Source organism: Lepisma saccharinum, chromosome 2 (genome assembly GCF_977018435.1).
Source record: "Lepisma saccharinum chromosome 2, izLepSacc3.1, whole genome shotgun sequence".
NCBI lineage: Eukaryota > Metazoa > Arthropoda > Insecta > Zygentoma > Lepismatidae > Lepisma > Lepisma saccharinum.
Genome location: NC_139230.1, coordinates 158008978 through 158032235, shown reverse-complemented (window position 1 = coordinate 158032235; position 23258 = coordinate 158008978). Strand labels below are relative to the sequence as shown.

Below are 23258 nucleotides of genomic sequence, written 5' to 3'. Positions count from 1 at the left end.
TCTCACCAGGGAGAGATGGAATTTTGGCGCTCTAATAAGAAACATGACCATGTTATTATATATTTACGGTTTTAATTACGAAAAAATTATAACCTTATGAATAATATACTTTAAGTGTTATTGTTACAGAAACGTTTATTGTGCGTATTTGTTTATTTAATACTTACTTAACTATACATGTTCTTTTCAATATACTTATTATGCCTTATGCAACAGTATCTACAATTAATTCTTCTCAACAATTAATCCAACACTTTTAAAAACAAATAGCCATGTATCCGATGGAGGCACATAGTGTTTCGCATCTAGTTCAAGGGTGGTGTTCGGAGGGATGCTGCCACACGGTCGATAGGGGCCTAGGCGTGGGAAAAACAAGAGAAAAAGTTCTACTTACAGGGTAAAACCGGCTATTCTTTCGCGGTTGCGGGTGGACGATATCGTAAATGAAAGCCAAAGTTAACAAACTACTTGTCCAGTAAAGCACGAACGCAGGGCTTCCACAAATCACCAGAGCTTCCACAAAATAGCGTACTGGCCCGATTCTCTCACCTCCTCTTTTCATCCACATTGCGAAGATTCGCCTACACTCGAGCTGCCTTGGCATCACTTTAGAGGTTACTTGTGGTCAGCGCGACGAAATTCCACTCGTTGTTTTAGGTTTTACAAAACCGGGTTACGCTACTCATTCGTAGCTCCCCAATTTCCTGACAATGGTGGGTGGCCACCGGTCCCATACACTGGCCGAGATCTCAGATTAAAATTTGCTAAGGTCTCTCCGCAGGACACTTGAACGAGAGCTAGTTCCGTAGCATTAGTGACCTTCGACCATTTGGCCACGGAGCGGGAATTCTCTACTACAAGAAATCAATAATATCCTTGATAGTGAGAAGAAAATTTGTAGCGACGAGGATGTGATTCGAACCCACGCGGGCAGAGCCCATTGGATTAGCAGTCCAACGCCTTAACCACTCGGCCACCTCGTCCGTTGATGCTGCCAGGGGTATCGTAATGGGTATTTCTGTAAATTGTTCAGCTTCGAATCTCAAAGGTTTGTTGTGTAAAATCTTTGTGGATACTTTTCTAAAAAATAATTTGGTTTCCATTTATGTTTGTAAGAGTGAGTAAAGAGAATGATCCTTTGATGGCTGTCTGTCTGAAGTGTTTTCATGAAATTTATGAAGTCGACCGCATATTGCAACAAAATGATGTTATGTGCCCGGATAGCTCAGTTGTCGACCTCCGTGGCGAAGTGGTTAGCAGAGCGCGCTACAACGCCAGGGGCTCCGGGTTCGAGTCCCGGGTAAGGCATGGGTATATGTGATTGTCTGTCCTGAAAAAGTCCTGAAATAGAAATGTGAATGAAATGATATGAGTGAATGTGATGGGGGAAGCTTCCGCTTAAGGGGCTTTCCTTTTTGGTAAAAAAAAAAAAAAAAAAAAGTCGGTAGAGCGTTAGGCTTTTAACCTAACGGTCCAGGGTTCGAGTCCCTGTCAGGGCGTGTCAAACACTTCTTTTTTTGGAAAATGATTCATCATTTATTTCTCCAAAATACTTGCAATGCTGTCTCGTAATGTTGGAGAATATATTGTATTATGATCCGAATATATTTAAGAACACAGTCCCGTTCTTCCTAATCTACTGTAGTACAGACTCGAAAATAATAGTATTAATAATTACCATTGAGTCTTAAAATTGAACGTGCCTATCTAATTTAATCTAATCAATTGTAGAAAATTATCACACCTTAGCTCAAGAAAATCCGTCTAGTTCTGCCACAATGCTATGTCGAGGTATGACCAACTATTGCCATAGTGTATGTGTAAGCCCGGCTAGCTCAGTCGGTAGAGCATGAGACTCTTAATCTCAGGGTCGTGGGTTCGAGCCCCACGTTGGGCGACTTTTCTTTTCCGACACTACAATAGCTACAGAGGGTCAAAGTAGCGTATTTGAAAGCTTTGTTGACGCGCAGAATATCCAAATCTCTGTCTGTTCGAGTCTTTAATCCATTCCACTTGTAGACTCGAATAAAATGTAAGTGTCAAACACCTATCTCAGTATCGTCATTTGCATGCAAGGGAGGGGGAGTAAGATGTCTTATGTAAATATGTGTTGAAGATTCTAAATAAGATGAACATTGCATTGCCTTCTGATTCGTAACAATGAACTTTATCGCAACTACTCCCTCTGTCCCATAATTATTGTCCGGTACACCTTTTTTTGTTGTCCCATAATAATTGTCCGATATTCAAACTGTGACATTGGTGTATACAGAAGAAGAAAACGAAAAAACGAGAATGAGTCGCACAACTTTATTACTCAAGGAGTAATAAATAAAAATTATCAATCCAGGATCAATACAAAGTGACCAAGAAGTTCGACAAAATAAAACATCAAGACGAGAGAGATTGTTGGTCCAGGAAGGTTGTCATCCCATCATCTACGAACTAGATCTAGTGCTGAAGTGCTGCTGTAGCCTCGTCGTAAATGTTCCGAGGACACTCCAAGCGAGATGGCAGGACGTTGCGGCGGTTCAAGTGTGCTTTTTGCATGTGGGGAATCCTGTAGTTGTTCACACCTTGGACGCGCATAATTTCAATGAGACAGGACTGCAAAGTGAGAAAGACGTTGTTGAGCTTGTCGCGTGTCAGATCAGAGAAAGATGTTTCAACGGCGGCTATCAACTCATCAATAGTTTGTGGAGCTGCCTGATGCTGGAGAGACTGAATTGCCAGGAAGTACCCCAGATCTAAAACATTCATGTCCGGACTGTTTTAAGGTTGGCATACGAGATCCAATGGCCGCTGCAGCATCCATCCAGGCGCTGTCATTGGGAACGATATGCAGACGCGCATTGTCCTGCTGAACGGACACCTGGATTCTCCCTGCGCGCAGTCCACGAGGCCATTGTGCATCTATTCCAACGAGGCCGGGCGACGGTAGCCAGAAACATGATCTTGGGAATAAACGATTTGCCTTTACATGTTCGCTGCAGGTCTGGTTCGTTTGGCAGTAAGTACAATTTCTGACCGCCCTTCATCAGGTAGAACCATTTTTCATCCACATGAACTGTCTCCATCATCATGTTGAACTTCGGATTTCCATTGACAAGGGAAATTTTAGACGTTCCGTCTTGTTGCTATCAGTCAATAATGGCTTCAGCGCATTCGTATGCACTCTGATCATTGTATGCCCCATTTTTCAACGATTGCCGCCCCTGTTGCCAAATGCGACGTGCTGTTCTCGTTCTTACATAAAATTTCTCGGCCGCACTTGTCATGGCACCTTTCTTCAATAGGCCAGCCGTACTGTTTTCCAACAGAAACTCGTACATGCCTGTCGTTCAATGTCCGTGAGGTTCTTGCTAGCACTGTCGCTTCCTATCATGGGTTGTGTGTTCATGGCTGTTCTTCTCACACGTACTCACTGAAGGAGTGCTCTACTTACGATTTGCAGCGTGCCTTGCTAGACCGGTTTGCATACAGTGCCACACCGGTGTGTTGCAACCCAACTCCCCCTTTGGGTAATCGTCTGGGCGGAATTTGTTCCTCGTTGCGATAAGGTCACGTTGTTCCCCTTCACAATCTTGAAGACTGATCTACTGTGCCTCTCCTCATGCGTGTGCTTTCCATCTGTCTCTTCGTCTGTAATTCCTGTACTACCATTTTGGCATACCGGACTATAATTATGGGACAGAGGGAGTACGTACTATGCAGGGGCGGCTCAAGATAAGACTTCTCACCAGGGAGAGATGGAATTTTGGCGCTCTAATAAGAAACATGACCATGTTATTATATATTTACGGTTTTAATTACGAAAAATTATAACCTTATGAATAATATACTTTAAGTGTTATTGTTACAGAAACGTTTATTGTGCGTATTTGTTTATTTAATACTTACTTAACTATACATGTTCTTTTCAATATACTTATTATGCCTTATGCAACAGTATCTACAATTAATTCTTCTCAACAATTAATCCAACACTTTTAAAAACAAATAGCCATGTATCCGATGGAGGCACATAGTGTTTCGCATCTAGTTCAAGGGTGGTGTTCGGAGGGATGCTGCCACACGGTCGATAGGGGCCTAGGCGTGGGAAAAACAAGAGAAAAAGTTCTACTTACAGGGTAAAACCGGCTATTCTTTCGCGGTTGCGGGTGGACGATATCGTAAATGAAAGCCAAAGTTAACAAACTACTTGTCCAGTAAAGCACGAACGCAGGGCTTCCACAAATCACCAGAGCTTCCACAAAATAGCGTACTGGCCCGATTCTCTCACCTCCTCTTTTCATCCACATTGCGAAGATTCGCCTACACTCGAGCTGCCTTGGCATCACTTTAGAGGTTACTTGTGGTCAGCGCGACGAAATTCCACTCGTTGTTTTAGGTTTTACAAAACCGGGTTACGCTACTCATTCGTAGCTCCCCAATTTCCTGACAATGGTGGGTGGCCACCGGTCCCATACACTGGCCGAGATCTCAGATTAAAAGTTGCTAAGGTCTCTCCGCAGGACACTTGAACGAGAGCTAGTTCCGTAGCATTAGTGACCTTCGACCATTTGGCCACGGAGCGGGAATTCTCTACTACAAGAAATCAATAATATCCTTGATAGTGAGAAGAAAATTTGTAGCGACGAGGATGTGATTCGAACCCACGCGGGCAGAGCCCATTGGATTAGCAGTCCAACGCCTTAACCACTCGGCCACCTCGTCCGTTGATGCTGCCAGGGGTATCGTAATGGGTATTTCTGTAAATTGTTCAGCTTCGAATCTCAAAGGTTTGTTGTGTAAAATCTTTGTGGATACTTTTCTAAAAAATAATTTGGTTTCCATTTATGTTTGTAAGAGTGAGTAAAGAGAATGATCCTTTGATGGCTGTCTGTCTGAAGTGTTTTCATGAAATTTATGAAGTCGACCGCATATTGCAACAAAATGATGTTATGTGCCCGGATAGCTCAGTTGTCGACCTCCGTGGCGAAGTGGTTAGCAGAGCGCGCTACAACGCCAGGGGCTCCGGGTTCGAGTCCCGGGTAAGGCATGGGTATATGTGATTGTCTGTCCTGAAAAAGTCCTGAAATAGAAATGTGAATGAAATGATATGAGTGAATGTGATGGGGGAAGCTTCCGCTTAAGGGGCTTTCCTTTTTGGTAAAAAAAAAAAAAAAAAAAAGTCGGTAGAGCGTTAGGCTTTTAACCTAACGGTCCAGGGTTCGAGTCCCTGTCAGGGCGTGTCAAACACTTCTTTTTTTGGAAAATGATTCATCATTTATTTCTCCAAAATACTTGCAATGCTGTCTCGTAATGTTGGAGAATATATTGTATTATGATCCGAATATATTTAAGAACACAGTCCCGTTCTTCCTAATCTACTGTAGTACAGACTCGAAAATAATAGTATTAATAATTACCATTGAGTCTTAAAATTGAACGTGCCTATCTAATTTAATCTAATCAATTGTAGAAAATTATCACACCTTAGCTCAAGAAAATCCGTCTAGTTCTGCCACAATGCTATGTCGAGGTATGACCAACTATTGCCATAGTGTATGTGTAAGCCCGGCTAGCTCAGTCGGTAGAGCATGAGACTCTTAATCTCAGGGTCGTGGGTTCGAGCCCCACGTTGGGCGACTTTTCTTTTCCGACACTACAATAGCTACAGAGGGTCAAAGTAGCGTATTTGAAAGCTTTGTTGACGCGCAGAATATCCAAATCTCTGTCTGTTCGAGTCTTTAATCCATTCCACTTGTAGACTCGAATAAAATGTAAGTGTCAAACACCTATCTCAGTATCGTCATTTGCATGCAAGGGAGGGGGAGTAAGATGTCTTATGTAAATATGTGTTGAAGATTCTAAATAGGATGAACATTGCATTGCCTTCTGATTCGTAACAATGAACTTTATCGCAACTACTCCCTCTGTCCCATAATTATTGTCCGGTACACCTTTTTTTGTTGTCCCATAATAATTGTCCGATATTCAAACTGTGACATTGGTGTATACAGAAGAAGAAAACGAAAAACGAGAATGAGTCGCACAACTTTATTACTCAAGGATCAGTACAAATTGGCAAATCAAGTATCCTAAAGCACATAAATAAAAATTATCAATCCAGGATCAATACAAAGTGACCAAGAAGTTCGACAAAATAAAACATCAAGACGAGAGAGATTGTTGGTCCAGGAAGGTTGTCATCCCATCATCTACGAGCTAGATCTAGTGCTGAAGTGCTGCTGTAGCCTCGTCGTAAATGTTCCGAGGACACTCCAAGCGAGATGGCAGGACGTTGCGGCGGTTCAAGTGTGCTTTTTGCATGTGGGGAATCCTGTAGTTGTTCACACCTTGGACGCGCATAATTTCAATGAGACAGGACTGCAAAGTGAGAAAGACGTTGTTGAGCTTGTCGCGTGTCAGATCAGAGAAAGATGTTTCAACGGCGGCGATCAACTCATCAATAGTTTGTGGAGCTGCCTGATGCTGGAGAGACTGAATTGCCAGGAAGTACCCCAGATCTAAAACATTCATGTCCGGACTGTTTTAAGGTTGGCATACGAGATCCAATGGCCGCTGCAGCATCCATCCAGGCGCTGTCATTGGGAACGATATGCAGACGCGCATTGTCCTGCTGAACGGACACCTGGATTCTCCCTGCGCGCAGTCCACGAGGCCATTGTGCATCTATTCCAACGAGGCCGGGCGACGGTAGCCAGAAACATGATCTTGGGAATAAACGATTTGCCTTTACATGTTCGCTGCAGGTCTGGTTCGTTTGGCAGTAAGTACAATTTCTGACCGCCCTTCATCAGGTAGAACCATTTTTCATCCACATGAACTGTCTCCATCATCATGTTGAACTTCGGATTTCCATTGACAAGGGAAATTTTAGACGTTCCGTCTTGTTGCTATCAGTCAATAATGGCTTCAGCGCATTCGTATGCACTCTGATCATTGTATGCCCCATTTTTCAACGATTGCCGCCCCTGTTGCCAAATGCGACGTGCTGTTCTCGTTCTTACATAAAATTTCTCGGCCGCACTTGTCATGGCACCTTTCTTCAATAGGCCAGCCGTACTGTTTTCCAACAGAAACTCGTACATGCCTGTCGTTCAATGTCCGTGAGGTTCTTGCTAGCACTGTCGCTTCCTATCATGGGTTGTGTGTTCATGGCTGTTCTTCTCACACGTACTCACTGAAGGAGTGCTCTACTTACGATTTGCAGCGTGCCTTGCTAGACCGGTTTGCATACAGTGCCACACCGGTGTGTTGCAACCCAACTCCCCCTTTGGGCAATCGTCTGGGCGGAATTTGTTCCTCGTTGCGATAAGGTCACGTTGTTCCCCTTCACAATCTTGAAGACTGATCTACTGTGCCTCTCCTCATGCATGTGCTTTCCATCTGTCTCTTCGTCTGTAATTCCTGTACTACCATTTTGGCATACCGGACTATAATTATGGGACAGAGGGAGTACGTACTATGCAGGGGCGGCTCAAGATAAGACTTCTCACCAGGGAGAGATGGAATTTTGGCGCTCTAATAAGAAACATGACCATGTTATTATATATTTACGGTTTTAATTACGAAAAATTATAACCTTATGAATAATATACTTTAAGTGTTATTGTTACAGAAACGTTTATTGTGCGTATTTGTTTATTTAATACTTACTTAACTATACATGTTCTTTTCAATATACTTATTATGCCTTATGCAACAGTATCTACAATTAATTCTTCTCAACAATTAATCCAACACTTTTAAAAACAAATAGCCATGTATCCGATGGAGGCACATAGTGTTTCGCATCTAGTTCAAGGGTGGTGTTCGGAGGGATGCTGCCACACGGTCGATAGGGGCCTAGGCGTGGGAAAAACAAGAGAAAAAGTTCTACTTACAGGGTAAAACCGGCTATTCTTTCGCGGTTGCGGGTGGACGATATCGTAAATGAAAGCCAAAGTTAACAAACTACTTGTCCAGTAAAGCACGAACGCAGGGCTTCCACAAATCACCAGAGCTTCCACAAAATAGCGTACTGGCCCGATTCTCTCACCTCCTCTTTTCATCCACATTGCGAAGATTCGCCTACACTCGAGCTGCCTTGGCATCACTTTAGAGGTTACTTGTGGTCAGCGCGACGAAATTCCACTCGTTGTTTTAGGTTTTACAAAACCGGGTTATGCTACTCATTCGTAGCTCCCCAATTTCCTGACAATGGTGGGTGGCCACCGGTCCCATACACTGGCCGAGATCTCAGATTAAAAGTTGCTAAGGTCTCTCCGCAGGACACTTGAAAGAGAGCTAGTTCCGTAGCATTAGTGACCTTCGACCATTTGGCCACGGAGCGGGAATTCTCTACTACATGAAATCAATAATATCCTTGATAGTGAGAAGAAAATTTGTAGCGACGAGGATGGGATTCGAACCCACGCGGGCAGAGCCCATTGGATTAGCAGTCCAACGCCTTAACCACTCGGCCACCTCGTCCGTTGATGCTGCCAGAGGTATCGTAATGGGTATTTCTGTAAATTGTTCAGCTTCGAATCTCAAAGGTTTGTTGTGTAAAATCTTTGTGGATACTTTTCTAAAAAATAATTTGGTTTCCATTTATGTTTGTAAGAGTGAGTAAAGAGAATGATCCTTTGATGGCTGTCTGTCTGAAGTGTTTTCATGAAATTTATGAAGTCGACCGCATATTGCAACAAAATGATGTTATGTGCCCGGATAGCTCAGTTGTCGACCTCCGTGGCGAAGTGGTTAGCAGAGCGCGCTACAACGCCAGGGGTTCTGGGTTCGAGTCCCGGGTAAGGCATGGGTATTTGTGTTTGTCCTGACGAAAAGAAACTGAGAAACTGAAAGAATTGAAAAGTGTAAAAAGTGAAATAAGTGTGAATGGTGGGGGATACCTCCGTATAGGGGGTATTTCCTTTAAAAAAAAAAAAAAAAAAAAAAAAAAAAGTCGGTAGATCATGAGACTCTTAATCTCAGGGTCGTGGGTTCGAGCCCCACGTTGGGCGACTTTTCTTTTCCGACACTACAATAGCTACAGAGGGTCAAAGTAGCGTATTTGAAAGCTTTGTTGACGCGCAGAATATCCAAATCTCTGTCTGTTCGAGTCTTTAATCCATTCCACTTGTAGACTCGAATAAAATGTAAGTGTCAAACACCTATCTCAGTATCGTCATTTGCATGCAAGGGAGGGGGAGTAAGATGTCTTATGTAAATATGTGTTGAAGATTCTAAATAAGATGAACATTGCATTGCCTTCTGATTCGTAACAATGAACTTTATCGCAACTACTCCCTCTGTCCCATAATTATTGTCCGGTACACCTTTTTTTGTTGTCCCATAATAATTGTCCGATATTCAAACTGTGACATTGGTGTATACAGAAGAAGAAAACGAAAAACGAGAATGAGTCGCACAACTTTATTACTCAAGGATCAGTACAAATTGGCAAATCAAGTATCCTAAAGCACATAAATAAAAATTATCAATCCAGGATCAATACAAAGTGACCAAGAAGTTCGACAAAATAAAACATCAAGACGAGAGAGATTGTTGGTCCAGGAAGGTTGTCATCCCATCATCTACGAGCTAGATCTAGTGCTGAAGTGCTGCTGTAGCCTCGTCGTAAATGTTCCGAGGACACTCCAAGCGAGATGGCAGGACGTTGCGGCGGTTCAAGTGTGCTTTTTGCATGTGGGGAATCCTGTAGTTGTTCATACCTTGGACGCGCATAATTTCAATGAGACAGGACTGCAAAGTGAGAAAGACGTTGTTGAGCTTGTCGCGTGTCAGATCAGAGAAAGATGTTTCAACGGCGGCGATCAACTCATCAATAGTTTGTGGAGCTGCCTGATGCTGGAGAGACTGAATTGCCAGGAAGTACCCCAGATCTAAAACATTCATGTCCGGACTGTTTTAAGGTTGGCATACGAGATCCAATGGCCGCTGCAGCATCCATCCAGGCGCTGTCATTGGGAACGATATGCAGACGCGCATTGTCCTGCTGAACGGACACCTGGATTCTCCCTGCGCGCAGTCCACGAGGCCATTGTGCATCTATTCCAACGAGGCCGGGCGACGGTAGCCAGAAACATGATCTTGGGAATAAACGATTTGCTTTTACATGTTCGCTGCAGGTCTGGTTCGTTTGGCAGTAAGTACAATTTCTGACCGCCCTTCATCAGGTAGAACCATTTTTCATCCACATGAACTGTCTCCATCATCATGTTGAACTTCGGATTTCCATCGACAAGGGAAATTTTAGACGTTCCGTCTTGTTGCTATCAGTCAATAATGGCTTCAGCGCATTCGTATGCACTCTGATCATTGTATGCCCCATTTTTCAACGATTGCCGCCCCTGTTGCCAAATGCGACGTGCTGTTCTCGTTCTTACATAAAATTTCTCGGCCGCACTTGTCATGGCACCTTTCTTCAATAGGCCAGCCGTACTGTTTTCCAACAGAAACTCGTACATGCCTGTCGTTCAATGTCCGTGAGGTTCTTGCTAGCACTGTCGCTTCCTATCATGGGTTGTGTGTTCATGGCTGTTCTTCTCACACGTACTCACTGAAGGAGTGCTCTACTTACGATTTGCAGCGTGCCTTGCTAGACCGGTTTGCATACAGTGCCACACCGGTGTGTTGCAACCCAACTCCCCCTTTGGGTAATCGTCTGGGCGGAATTTGTTCCTCGTTGCGATAAGGTCACGTTGTTCCCCTTCACAATCTTGAAGACTGATCTACTGTGCCTCTCCTCATGCGTGTGCTTTCCATCTGTCTCTTCGTCTGTAATTCCTGTACTACCATTTTGGCATACCGGACTATAATTATGGGACAGAGGGAGTACGTACTATGCAGGGGCGGCTCAAGATAAGACTTCTCACCAGGGAGAGATGGAATTTTGGCGCTCTAATAAGAAACATGACCATGTTATTATATATTTACGGTTTTAATTACGAAAAATTATAACCTTATGAATAATATACTTTAAGTGTTATTGTTACAGAAACGTTTATTGTGCGTATTTGTTTATTTAATACTTACTTAACTATACATGTTCTTTTCAATATACTTATTATGCCTTATGCAACAGTATCTACAATTAATTCTTCTCAACAATTAATCCAACACTTTTAAAAACAAATAGCCATGTATCCGATGGAGGCACATAGTGTTTCGCATCTAGTTCAAGGGTGGTGTTCGGAGGGATGCTGCCACACGGTCGATAGGGGCCTAGGCGTGGGAAAAACAAGAGAAAAAGTTCTACTTACAGGGTAAAACCGGCTATTCTTTCGCGGTTGCGGGTGGACGATATCGTAAATGAAAGCCAAAGTTAACAAACTACTTGTCCAGTAAAGCACGAACGCAGGGCTTCCACAAATCACCAGAGCTTCCACAAAATAGCGTACTGGCCCGATTCTCTCACCTCCTCTTTTCATCCACATTGCGAAGATTCGCCTACACTCGAGCTGCCTTGGCATCACTTTAGAGGTTACTTGTGGTCAGCGCGACGAAATTCCACTCGTTGTTTTAGGTTTTACAAAACCGGGTTATGCTACTCATTCGTAGCTCCCCAATTTCCTGACAATGGTGGGTGGCCACCGGTCCCATACACTGGCCGAGATCTCAGATTAAAAGTTGCTAAGGTCTCTCCGCAGGACACTTGAACGAGAGCTAGTTCCGTAGCATTAGTGACCTTCGACCATTTGGCCACGGAGCGGGAATTCTCTACTACAAGAAATCAATAATATCCTTGATAGTGAGAAGAAAATTTGTAGCGACGAGGATGGGATTCGAACCCACGCGGGCAGAGCCCATTGGATTAGCAGTCCAACGCCTTAACCACTCGGCCACCTCGTCCGTTGATGCTGCCAGGGGTATCGTAATGGGTATTTCTGTAAATTGTTCAGCTTCGAATCCCAAAGGTTTGTTGTGTAAAATCTTTGTGGATACTTTTCTAAAAAATAATTTGGTTTCCATTAATGTTTGTAAGAGTGAGTAAAGAGAATGATCCTTTGATGGCTGTCTGTCTGAAGTGTTTTCATGAAATTTATGAAGTCGACCGCATATTGCAACAAAATGATGTTATGTGCCCGGATAGCTCAGTTGTCGACCTCCGTGGCGAAGTGGTTAGCAGAGCGCGCTACAACGCCAGGGGCTCCGGGTTCGAGTCCCGGGTAAGGCATGGGTATATGTGATTGTCTGTCCTGAAAAAGTCCTGAAATAGAAATGTGAATGAAATGATATGAGTGAATGTGATGGGGGAAGCTTCCGCTTAAGGGGCTTTCCTTTTTGGTAAAAAAAAAAAAAAAAAAAAGTCGGTAGAGCGTTAGGCTTTTAACCTAACGGTCCAGGGTTCGAGTCCCTGTCAGGGCGTGTCAAACACTTCTTTTTTTGGAAAATGATTCATCATTTATTTCTCCAAAATACTTGCAATGCTGTCTCGTAATGTTGGAGAATATATTGTATTATGATCCGAATATATTTAAGAACACAGTCCCGTTCTTCCTAATCTACTGTAGTACAGACTCGAAAATAATAGTATTAATAATTACCATTGAGTCTTAAAATTGAACGTGCCTATCTAATTTAATCTAATCAATTGTAGAAAATTATCACACCTTAGCTCAAGAAAATCCGTCTAGTTCTGCCACAATGCTATGTCGAGGTATGACCAACTATTGCCATAGTGTATGTGTAAGCCCGGCTAGCTCAGTCGGTAGAGCATGAGACTCTTAATCTCAGGGTCGTGGGTTCGAGCCCCACGTTGGGCGACTTTTCTTTTCCGACACTACAATAGCTACAGAGGGTCAAAGTAGCGTATTTGAAAGCTTTGTTGACGCGCAGAATATCCAAATCTCTGTCTGTTCGAGTCTTTAATCCATTCCACTTGTAGACTCGAATAAAATGTAAGTGTCAAACACCTATCTCAGTATCGTCATTTGCATGCAAGGGAGGGGGAGTAAGATGTCTTATGTAAATATGTGTTGAAGATTCTAAATAGGATGAACATTGCATTGCCTTCTGATTCGTAACAATGAACTTTATCGCAACTACTCCCTCTGTCCCATAATTATTGTCCGGTACACCTTTTTTTGTTGTCCCATAATAATTGTCCGATATTCAAACTGTGACATTGGTGTATACAGAAGAAGAAAACGAAAAACGAGAATGAGTCGCACAACTTTATTACTCAAGGATCAGTACAAATTGGCAAATCAAGTATCCTAAAGCACATAAATAAAAATTATCAATCCAGGATCAATACAAAGTGACCAAGAAGTTCGACAAAATAAAACATCAAGACGAGAGAGATTGTTGGTCCAGGAAGGTTGTCATCCCATCATCTACGAGCTAGATCTAGTGCTGAAGTGCTGCTGTAGCCTCGTCGTAAATGTTCCGAGGACACTCCAAGCGAGATGGCAGGACGTTGCGGCGGTTCAAGTGTGCTTTTTGCATGTGGGGAATCCTGTAGTTGTTCACACCTTGGACGCGCATAATTTCAATGAGACAGGACTGCAAAGTGAGAAAGACGTTGTTGAGCTTGTCGCGTGTCAGATCAGAGAAAGATGTTTCAACGGCGGCGATCAACTCATCAATAGTTTGTGGAGCTGCCTGATGCTGGAGAGACTGAATTGCCAGGAAGTACCCCAGATCTAAAACATTCATGTCCGGACTGTTTTAAGGTTGGCATACGAGATCCAATGGCCGCTGCAGCATCCATCCAGGCGCTGTCATTGGGAACGATATGCAGACGCGCATTGTCCTGCTGAACGGACACCTGGATTCTCCCTGCGCGCAGTCCACGAGGCCATTGTGCATCTATTCCAACGAGGCCGGGCGACGGTAGCCAGAAACATGATCTTGGGAATAAACGATTTGCCTTTACATGTTCGCTGCAGGTCTGGTTCGTTTGGCAGTAAGTACAATTTCTGACCGCCCTTCATCAGGTAGAACCATTTTTCATCCACATGAACTGTCTCCATCATCATGTTGAACTTCGGATTTCCATTGACAAGGGAAATTTTAGTCGTTCCGTCTTGTTGCTATCAGTCAATAATGGCTTCAGCGCATTCGTATGCACTCTGATCATTGTATGCCCCATTTTTCAACGATTGCCGCCCCTGTTGCCAAATGCGACGTGCTGTTCTCGTTCTTACATAAAATTTCTCGGCCGCACTTGTCATGGCACCTTTCTTCACTACGCCAGCCGTACTGTTTTCCAACAGAAACTCGTACATGCCTGTCGTTCACTGTCCGTGAGGTTCTTGCTAGCACTGTCGCTTCCTATCATGGGTTGTGTGTTCATGGCTGTTCTTCTCACACGTACTCACTGAAGGAGTGCTCTACTTACGATTTGCAGCGTGCCTTGCTAGACCGGTTTGCATACAGTGCCACACCGGTGTGTTGCAACCCAACTCCCCCTTTGGGTAATCGTCTGGGCGGAATTTGTTCCTCGTTGCGATAAGGTCATGTTGTTCCCCTTCACAATCTTGAAGACTGATCTACTGTGCCTCTCCTCATGCGTGTGCTTTCCATCTGTCTCTTCGTCTGTAATTCCTGTACTACCATTTTGGCATACCGGACTATAATTATGGGACAGAGGGAGTACGTACTATGCAGGGGCGGCTCAAGATAAGACTTCTCACCAGGGAGAGATGGAATTTTGGCGCTCTAATAAGAAACATGACCATGTTATTATATATTTACGGTTTTAATTACGAAAAATTATAACCTTATGAATAATATACTTTAAGTGTTATTGTTACAGAAACGTTTATTGTGCGTATTTGTTTATTTAATACTTACTTAACTATACATGTTCTTTTCAATATACTTATTATGACTTATGCAACAGTATCTACAATTAATTCTTCTCAACAATTAATCCAACACTTTTAAAAACAAATAGCCATGTATCCGATGGAGGCACATAGTGTTTCGCATCTAGTTCAAGGGTGGTGTTCGGAGGGATGCTGCCACACGGTCGATAGGGGCCTAGGCGTGGGAAAAACAAGAGAAAAAGTTCTACTTACAGGGTAAAACCGGCTATTCTTTCGCGGTTGCGGGTGGACGATATCGTAAATGAAAGCCAAAGTTAACAAACTACTTGTCCAGTAAAGCACGAACGCAGGGCTTCCACAAATCACCAGAGCTTCCACAAAATAGCGTACTGGCCCGATTCTCTCACCTCCTCTTTTCATCCACATTGCGAAGATTCGCCCACACTCGAGCTGCCTTGGCATCACTTTAGAGGTTACTTGTGGTCAGCGCGACGAAATTCCACTCGTTGTTGTAGGTTTTACAAAACCGGGTTACGCTACTCATTCGTAGCTCCCCAATTTCCTGACAATGGTGGGTGGCCACCGGTCCCATACACTGGCCGAGATCTCAGATTAAAAGTTGCTAAGGTCTCTCCGCAGGACACTTGAACGAGAGCTAGTTCCGTAGCATTAGTGACCTTCGACCATATGGCCACGGAGCGGGAATTCTCTACTACAAGAAATCAATAATATCCTTGATAGTGAGAAGAAAATTTGTAGCGACGAGGATGGGATTCGAACCCACGCGGGCAGAGCCCATTGGATTAGCAGTCCAACGCCTTAACCACTCGGCCACCTCGTCCGTTGATGCTGCCAGAGGTATCGTAATGGGTATTTCTGTAAATTGTTCAGCTTCGAATCTCAAAGGTTTGTTGTGTAAAATCTTTGTGGATACTTTTCTAAAAAATAATTTGGTTTCCATTTTTGTTTGTAAGAGTGAGTAAAGAGAATGATCCTTTGATGGCTGTCTGTCTGAAGTGTTTTCATGAAATTTATGAAGTCGACCGCATATTGCAACAAAATGATGTTATGTGCCCGGATAGCTCAGTCGGTAGAGCGTTAGGCTTTTAACCTAACGGTCCAGGGTTCGAGTCCCTGTCAGGGCGTGTCAAACACTTCTTTTTTTGGAAAATGATTCATCATTTATTTCTCCAAAATACTTGCAATGCTGTCTCGTAATGTTGGAGAATATATTGTATTATGATCCGAATATATTTAAGAACACAGTCCCGTTCTTCCTAATCTACTGTAGTACAGACTCGAAAATAATAGTATTAATAATTACCATTGAGTCTTAAAATTGAACGTGCCTATCTAATTTAATCTAATCAATTGTAGAAAATTATCACACCTTAGCTCAAGAAAATCCGTCTAGTTCTGCCACAATGCTATGTCGAGGTATGACCAACTATTGCCATAGTGTATGTGTAAGCCCGGCTAGCTCAGTCGGTAGAGCATGAGACTCTTAATCTCAGGGTCGTGGGTTCGAGCCCCACGTTGGGCGACTTTTCTTTTCCGACACTACAATAGCTACAGAGGGTCAAAGTAGCGTATTTGAAAGCTTTGTTGACGCGCAGAATATCCAAATCTCTGTCTGTTCGAGTCTTTAATCCATTCCACTTGTAGACTCGAATAAAATGTAAGTGTCAAACACCTATCTCAGTATCGTCATTTGCATGCAAGGGAGGGGGAGTAAGATGTCTTATGTAAATATGTGTTGAAGATTCTAAATAGGATGAACATTGCATTGCCTTCTGATTCGTAACAATGAACTTTATCGCAACTACTCCCTCTGTCCCATAATTATTGTCCGGTACACCTTTTTTTGTTGTCCCATAATAATTGTCCGATATTCAAACTGTGACATTGGTGTATACAGAAGAAGAAAACGAAAAACGAGAATGAGTCGCACAACTTTATTACTCAAGGATCAGTACAAATTGGCAAATCAAGTATCCTAAAGCACATAAATAAAAATTATCAATCCAGGATCAATACAAAGTGACCAAGAAGTTCGACAAAATAAAACATCAAGACGAGAGAGATTGTTGGTCCAGGAAGGTTGTCATCCCATCATCTACGAGCTAGATCTAGTGCTGAAGTGCTGCTGTAGCCTCGTCGTAAATGTTCCGAGGACACTCCAAGCGAGATGGCAGGACGTTGCGGCGGTTCAAGTGTGCTTTTTGCATGTGGGGAATCCTGTAGTTGTTCACACCTTGGACGCGCATAATTTCAATGAGACAGGACTGCAAAGTGAGAAAGACGTTGTTGAGCTTGTCGCGTGTCAGATCAGAGAAAGATGTTTCAACGGCGGCGATCAACTCATCAATAGTTTGTGGAGCTGCCTGATGCTGGAGAGACTGAATTGCCAGGAAGTACCCCAGATCTAAAACATTCATGTCCGGACTGTTTTAAGGTTGGCATACGAGATCCAATGGCCGCTGCAGCATCCATCCAGGCGCTGTCATTGGGAACGATATGCAGACGCGCATTGTCCTGCTGAACGGACACCTGGATTCTCCCTGCGCGCAGTCCACGAGGCCATTGTGCATCTATTCCAACGAGGCCGGGCGACGGTAGCCAGAAACATGATCTTGGGAATAAACGATTTGCCTTTACATGTTCGCTGCAGGTCTGGTTCGTTTGGCAGTAAGTACAATTTCTGACCGCCCTTCATCAGGTAGAACCATTTTTCATCCACATGAACTGTCTCCATCATCATGTTGAACTTCGGATTTCCATTGACAAGGGAAATTTTAGACGTTCCGTCTTGTTGCTATCAGTCAATAATGGCTTCAGCGCATTCGTATGCACTCTGATCATTGTATGCCCCATTTTTCAACGATTGCCGCCCCTGTTGCCAAATGCGACGTGCTGTTCTCGTTCTTACATAAAATTTCTCGGCCGCACTTGTCATGGCACCTTTCTTCACTACGCCAGCCGTACTGTTTTCCAACAGAAACTCGTACATGCCTGTCGTTCACTGTCCGTGAGGTTCTTGCTAGCACTGTCGCTTCCTATCATGGGTTGTGTGTTCATGGCTGTTCTTCTCACACGTACTCACTGAAGGAGTGCTCTACTTACGATTTGCAGCGTGCCTTGCTAGACCGGTTTGCATACAGTGCCACACCGGTGTGTTGCAACCCAACTCCCCCTTTGGGTAATCGTCTGGGCGGAATTTGTTCCTCGTTGCGATAAGGTCATGTTGTTCCCCTTCACAATCTTGAAGACTGATCTACTGTGCCTCTCCTCATGCGTGTGCTTTCCATCTGTCTCTTCGTCTGTAATTCCTGTACTACCACTTTGGCATAACGGACTATAATTATGGGACAGAGGGAGTACGTACTATGCAGGGGCGGCTCAAGATAAGACTTCTCACCAGGGAGAGATGGAATTTTGGCGCTCTAATAAGAAACATGACCATGTTATTATATATTTACGGTTTTAATTACGAAAAATTATAACCTTATGAATAATATACTTTAAGTGTTATTGTTACAGAAACGTTTATTGTGCGTATTTGTTTATTTAATACTTACTTAACTATACATGTTCTTTTCAATATACTTATTATGACTTATGCAACAGTATCTACAATTAATTCTTCTCAACAATTAATCCAACACTTTTAAAAACAAATAGCCATGTATCCGATGGAGGCACATAGTGTTTCGCATCTAGTTCAAGGGTGGTGTTCGGAGGGATGCTGCCACACGGTCGATAGGGGCCTAGGCGTGGGAAAAACAAGAGAAAAAGTTCTACTTACAGGGTAAAACCGGCTATTCTTTCGCGGTTGCGGGTGGACGATATCGTAAATGAAAGCCAAAGTTAACAAACTACTTGTCCAGTAAAGCACGAACGCAGGGCTTCCACAAATCACCAGAGCTTCCACAAAATAGCGTACTGGCCCGATTCTCTCACCTCCTCTTTTCATCCACATTGCGAAGATTCGCCCACACTCGAGCTGCCTTGGCATCACTTTAGAGGTTACTTGTGGTCAGCGCGACGAAATTCCACTCGTTGTTGTAGGTTTTACAAAACCGGGTTACGCTACTCATTCGTAGCTCCCCAATTTCCTGACAATGGTGGGTGGCCACCGGTCCCATACACTGGCCGAGATCTCAGATTAAAAGTTGCTAAGGTCTCTCCGCAGGACACTTGAACGAGAGCTAGTTCCGTAGCATTAGTGACCTTCGACCATATGGCCACGGAGCGGGAATTCTCTACTACAAGAAATCAATAATATCCTTGATAGTGAGAAGAAAATTTGTAGCGACGAGGATGGGATTCGAACCCACGCGGGCAGAGCCCATTGGATTAGCAGTCCAACGCCTTAACCACTCGGCCACCTCGTCCGTTGATGCTGCCAGAGGTATCGTAATGGGTATTTCTGTAAATTGTTCAGCTTCGAATCTCAAAGGTTTGTTGTGTAAAATCTTTGTGGATACTTTTCTAAAAAATAATTTGGTTTCCATTTTTGTTTGTAAGAGTGAGTAAAGAGAATGATCCTTTGATGGCTGTCTGTCTGAAGTGTTTTCATGAAATTTATGAAGTCGACCGCATATTGCAACAAAATGATGTTATGTGCCCGGATAGCTCAGTCGGTAGAGCGTTAGGCTTTTAACCTAACGGTCCAGGGTTCGAGTCCCTGTCAGGGCGTGTCAAACACTTCTTTTTTTGGAAAATGATTCATCATTTATTTCTCCAAAATACTTGCAATGCTGTCTCGTAATGTTGGAGAATATATTGTATTATGATCCGAATATATTTAAGAACACAGTCCCGTTCTTCCTAATCTACTGTAGTACAGACTCGAAAATAATAGTATTAATAATTACCATTGAGTCTTAAAATTGAACGTGCCTATCTAATTTAATCTAATCAATTGTAGAAAATTATCACACCTTAGCTCAAGAAAATCCGTCTAGTTCTGCCACAATGCTATGTCGAGGTATGACCAACTATTGCCATAGTGTATGTGTAAGCCCGGCTAGCTCAGTCGGTAGAGCATGAGACTCTTAATCTCAGGGTCGTGGGTTCGAGCCCCACGTTGGGCGACTTTTCTTTTCCGACACTACAATAGCTACAGAGGGTCAAAGTAGCGTATTTGAAAGCTTTGTTGACGCGCAGAATATCCAAATCTCTGTCTGTTCGAGTCTTTAATCCATTCCACTTGTAGACTCGAATAAAATGTAAGTGTCAAACACCTATCTCAGTATCGTCATTTGCATGCAAGGGAGGGGGAGTAAGATGTCTTATGTAAATATGTGTTGAAGATTCTAAATAGGATGAACATTGCATTGCCTTCTGATTCGTAACAATGAACTTTATCGCAACTACTCCCTCTGTCCCATAATTATTGTCCGGTACACCTTTTTTTGTTGTCCCATAATAATTGTCCGATATTCAAACTGTGACATTGGTGTATACAGAAGAAGAAAACGAAAAACGAGAATGAGTCGCACAACTTTATTACTCAAGGATCAGTACAAATTGGCAAATCAAGTATCCTAAAGCACATAAATAAAAATTATCAATCCAGGATCAATACAAAGTGACCAAGAAGTTCGACAAAATAAAACATCAAGACGAGAGAGATTGTTGGTCCAGGAAGGTTGTCATCCCATCATCTACGAGCTAGATCTAGTGCTGAAGTGCTGCTGTAGCCTCGTCGTAAATGTTCCGAGGACACTCCAAGCGAGATGGCAGGACGTTGCGGCGGTTCAAGTGTGCTTTTTGCATGTGGGGAATCCTGTAGTTGTTCACACCTTGGACGCGCATAATTTCAATGAGACAGGACTGCAAAGTGAGAAAGACGTTGTTGAGCTTGTCGCGTGTCAGATCAGAGAAAGATGTTTCAACGGCGGCGATCAACTCATCAATAGTTTGTGGAGCTGCCTGATGCTGGAGAGACTGAATTGCCAGGAAGTACCCCAGATCTAAAACATTCATGTCCGGACTGTTTTAAGGTTGGCATACGAGATCCAATGGCCGCTGCAGCATCCATCCAGGCGCTGTCATTGGGAACGATATGCAGACGCGCATTGTCCTGCTGAACGGACACCTGGATTCTCCCTGCGCGCAGTCCACGAGGCCATTGTGCATCTATTCCAACGAGGCCGGGCGACGGTAGCCAGAAACATGATCTTGGGAATAAACGATTTGCTTTTACATTTTCGCTGCAGGTCTGGTTCGTTTGGCAGTAAGTACAATTTCTGACCGCCCTTCATCAGGTAGAACCATTTTTCATCCACATGAACTGTCTCCATCATCATGTTGAACTTCGGATTTCCATCGACAAGGGAAATTTTAGACGTTCCGTCTTGTTGCTATCAGTCAATAATGGCTTCAGCGCATTCGTATGCACTCTGATCATTGTATGCCCCATTTTTCAACGATTGCCGCCCCTGTTGCCAAATGCGACGTGCTGTTCTCGTTCTTACATAAAATTTCTCGGCCGCACTTGTCATGGCACCTTTCTTCACTACGCCAGCCGTACTGTTTTCCAACAGAAACTCGTACATGCCTGTCGTTCACTGTCCGTGAGGTTCTTGCTAGCACTGTCGCTTCCTATCATGGGTTGTGTGTTCATGGCTGTTCTTCTCACACGTACTCACTGAAGGAGTGCTCTACTTACGATTTGCAGCGTGCCTTGCTAGACCGGTTTGCATACAGTGCCACACCGGTGTGTTGCAACCCAACTCCCCCTTTGGGTAATCGTCTGGGCGGAATTTGTTCCTCGTTGCGATAAGGTCACGTTGTTCCCCTTCACAATCTTGAAGACTGATCTACTGTGCCTCTCCTCATGCGTGTGCTTTCCATCTGTCTCTTCGTCTGTAATTCCTGTACTACCATTTTGGCATACCGGACTATAATTATGGGACAGAGGGAGTACGTACTATGCAGGGGCGGCTCAAGATAAGACTTCTCACCAGGGAGAGATGGAATTTTGGCGCTCTAATAAGAAACATGACCATGTTATTATATATTTACGGTTTTAATTACGAAAAATTGTCCTCCTCCGTAGCCGAGCGGGTTAAGGCGTTCACTCGTCTTGAGATCGTTCGCTGCGGGACGGCGTAGGTTCGAATCCGGCTCTGGTCGGAATTTAGTCGGCCTACGTATAGGGCCGGTGGCAACCCACCATCGTGAGGAAATTGGGGAGCACCGAGTGAGTGAGCGTAATCCGGTCACGGAGACCTACTATAACGGCTAGGGATACGTCGGGCCAACCCCCCGACTATTCCAATACCGGTTGAAGATCTCCACGATTAGAGGTGACGAATGAAAGCGTGGGAGGGAGACCGGCAGTCGGTAGGTACGCCTAGGCCCTTCATGGGCTGTTGCGCGACGGATTTATTATAATTACGAAAAATTATGACCTTATGAATAATATACTTTAAGTGTTATTGTTATTGTTTATTGTGCGTATTTGTTTATTTAATACTTACTTAACTATACATGTTCTTTTCAATATACTTATTATGACTTATGCAACAATATCTACAATTAATTCTTCTCAACAATTAATCCAACTCTTTTAAAAACAAATAGCCATGTATCCGATGGAGGCACATAGTGTTTCGCATCTAGTTCAAGGGTGGTGTTCGGAGGGATGCTGCCACACGGTCGATAGGGGCCTAGGCGTGGGAAAAACAAGAGAAAAAGTTCTACTTACAGGGTAAAACCGGCTATTCTTTCGCGGTTGCGGGTGGACGATATCGTAAATGAAAGCCAAAGTTAACAAACTACTTGTCCAGTAAAGCACGAACGCAGGGCTTCCACAAATCACCAGAGCTTCCACAAAATAGCGTACTGGCCCGATTCTCTCACCTCCTTTTTTCATCCACATTGCGAAGATTCGCCCACACTCGAGCTGCCTTGGCATCACTTTAGAGGTTACTTGTGGTCAGCGCGACGAAATTCCACTCGTTGTTTTAGGTTTTACAAAACCGGGTTACGCTACTCATTCGTAGCTCCCCAATTTCCTGACAATGGTGGGTGGCCACCGGTCCCATACACTGGCCGAGATCTCAGATTAAAAGTTGCTAAGGTCTCTCCGCAGGACACTTGAACGAGAGCTAGTTCCGTAGCATTAGTGACCTTCGACCATATGGCCACGGGGCGGGAATTCTCTACTACAAGAAATCAATAATATCCTTGATAGTGAGAAGAAAATTTGTAGCGACGAGGATGTGATTCGAACCCACGCGGGCAGAGCCCATTGGATTAGCAGTCCAACGCCTTAACCACTCGGCCACCTTTTTTTTTTTTTTATTTTTTATAAAAGGAAATACCCCCTACACGGAGGTATTCCCCACCATTCACACGTTTTCTCACTTTTACATTTTTCAATTTTTACAGTTTCTCAGTTTCTTATCATCTGGACACACACAAATACCCATGTCTTACCCGGGACTCGAACCCGGAACC

The 23258-nt window shown here is 43.7% G+C and overlaps 1 protein-coding gene and 14 non-coding genes across 16 annotated transcripts in view; 8 read left to right on the top strand and 7 right to left on the bottom strand.

Annotated features, from left to right (window-relative positions):
• Positions 1 to 23258, top strand: part of LOC145984546 (glycerophosphocholine cholinephosphodiesterase ENPP6-like) — a 149533-nt gene that overhangs the window by 74758 nt on the left and 51517 nt on the right. The window lies entirely within an intron of this gene.
• TRNAS-GCU (transfer RNA serine (anticodon GCU)) lies at positions 902 to 983 on the bottom strand. Its single transcript has one exon. It is a non-coding gene; the product is annotated as a tRNA-Ser (tRNA).
• On the top strand, positions 1825 to 1897 carry TRNAK-CUU (transfer RNA lysine (anticodon CUU)). The gene has a single exon. It is a non-coding gene; the product is annotated as a tRNA-Lys (tRNA).
• On the bottom strand, positions 4635 to 4716 carry TRNAS-GCU (transfer RNA serine (anticodon GCU)). The gene has a single exon. It is a non-coding gene; the product is annotated as a tRNA-Ser (tRNA).
• On the top strand, positions 5558 to 5630 carry TRNAK-CUU (transfer RNA lysine (anticodon CUU)). Its single transcript has one exon. It is a non-coding gene; the product is annotated as a tRNA-Lys (tRNA).
• Positions 8400 to 8481, bottom strand: TRNAS-GCU (transfer RNA serine (anticodon GCU)). The gene has a single exon. It is a non-coding gene; the product is annotated as a tRNA-Ser (tRNA).
• On the bottom strand, positions 11781 to 11862 carry TRNAS-GCU (transfer RNA serine (anticodon GCU)). Its single transcript has one exon. It is a non-coding gene; the product is annotated as a tRNA-Ser (tRNA).
• On the top strand, positions 12704 to 12776 carry TRNAK-CUU (transfer RNA lysine (anticodon CUU)). Its single transcript has one exon. It is a non-coding gene; the product is annotated as a tRNA-Lys (tRNA).
• On the bottom strand, positions 15546 to 15627 carry TRNAS-GCU (transfer RNA serine (anticodon GCU)). The gene has a single exon. It is a non-coding gene; the product is annotated as a tRNA-Ser (tRNA).
• TRNAK-UUU (transfer RNA lysine (anticodon UUU)) lies at positions 15859 to 15931 on the top strand. The gene has a single exon. It is a non-coding gene; the product is annotated as a tRNA-Lys (tRNA).
• On the top strand, positions 16257 to 16329 carry TRNAK-CUU (transfer RNA lysine (anticodon CUU)). The gene has a single exon. It is a non-coding gene; the product is annotated as a tRNA-Lys (tRNA).
• On the bottom strand, positions 19099 to 19180 carry TRNAS-GCU (transfer RNA serine (anticodon GCU)). The gene has a single exon. It is a non-coding gene; the product is annotated as a tRNA-Ser (tRNA).
• TRNAK-UUU (transfer RNA lysine (anticodon UUU)) lies at positions 19412 to 19484 on the top strand. The gene has a single exon. It is a non-coding gene; the product is annotated as a tRNA-Lys (tRNA).
• TRNAK-CUU (transfer RNA lysine (anticodon CUU)) lies at positions 19810 to 19882 on the top strand. Its single transcript has one exon. It is a non-coding gene; the product is annotated as a tRNA-Lys (tRNA).
• TRNAS-GCU (transfer RNA serine (anticodon GCU)) lies at positions 23011 to 23092 on the bottom strand. Its single transcript has one exon. It is a non-coding gene; the product is annotated as a tRNA-Ser (tRNA).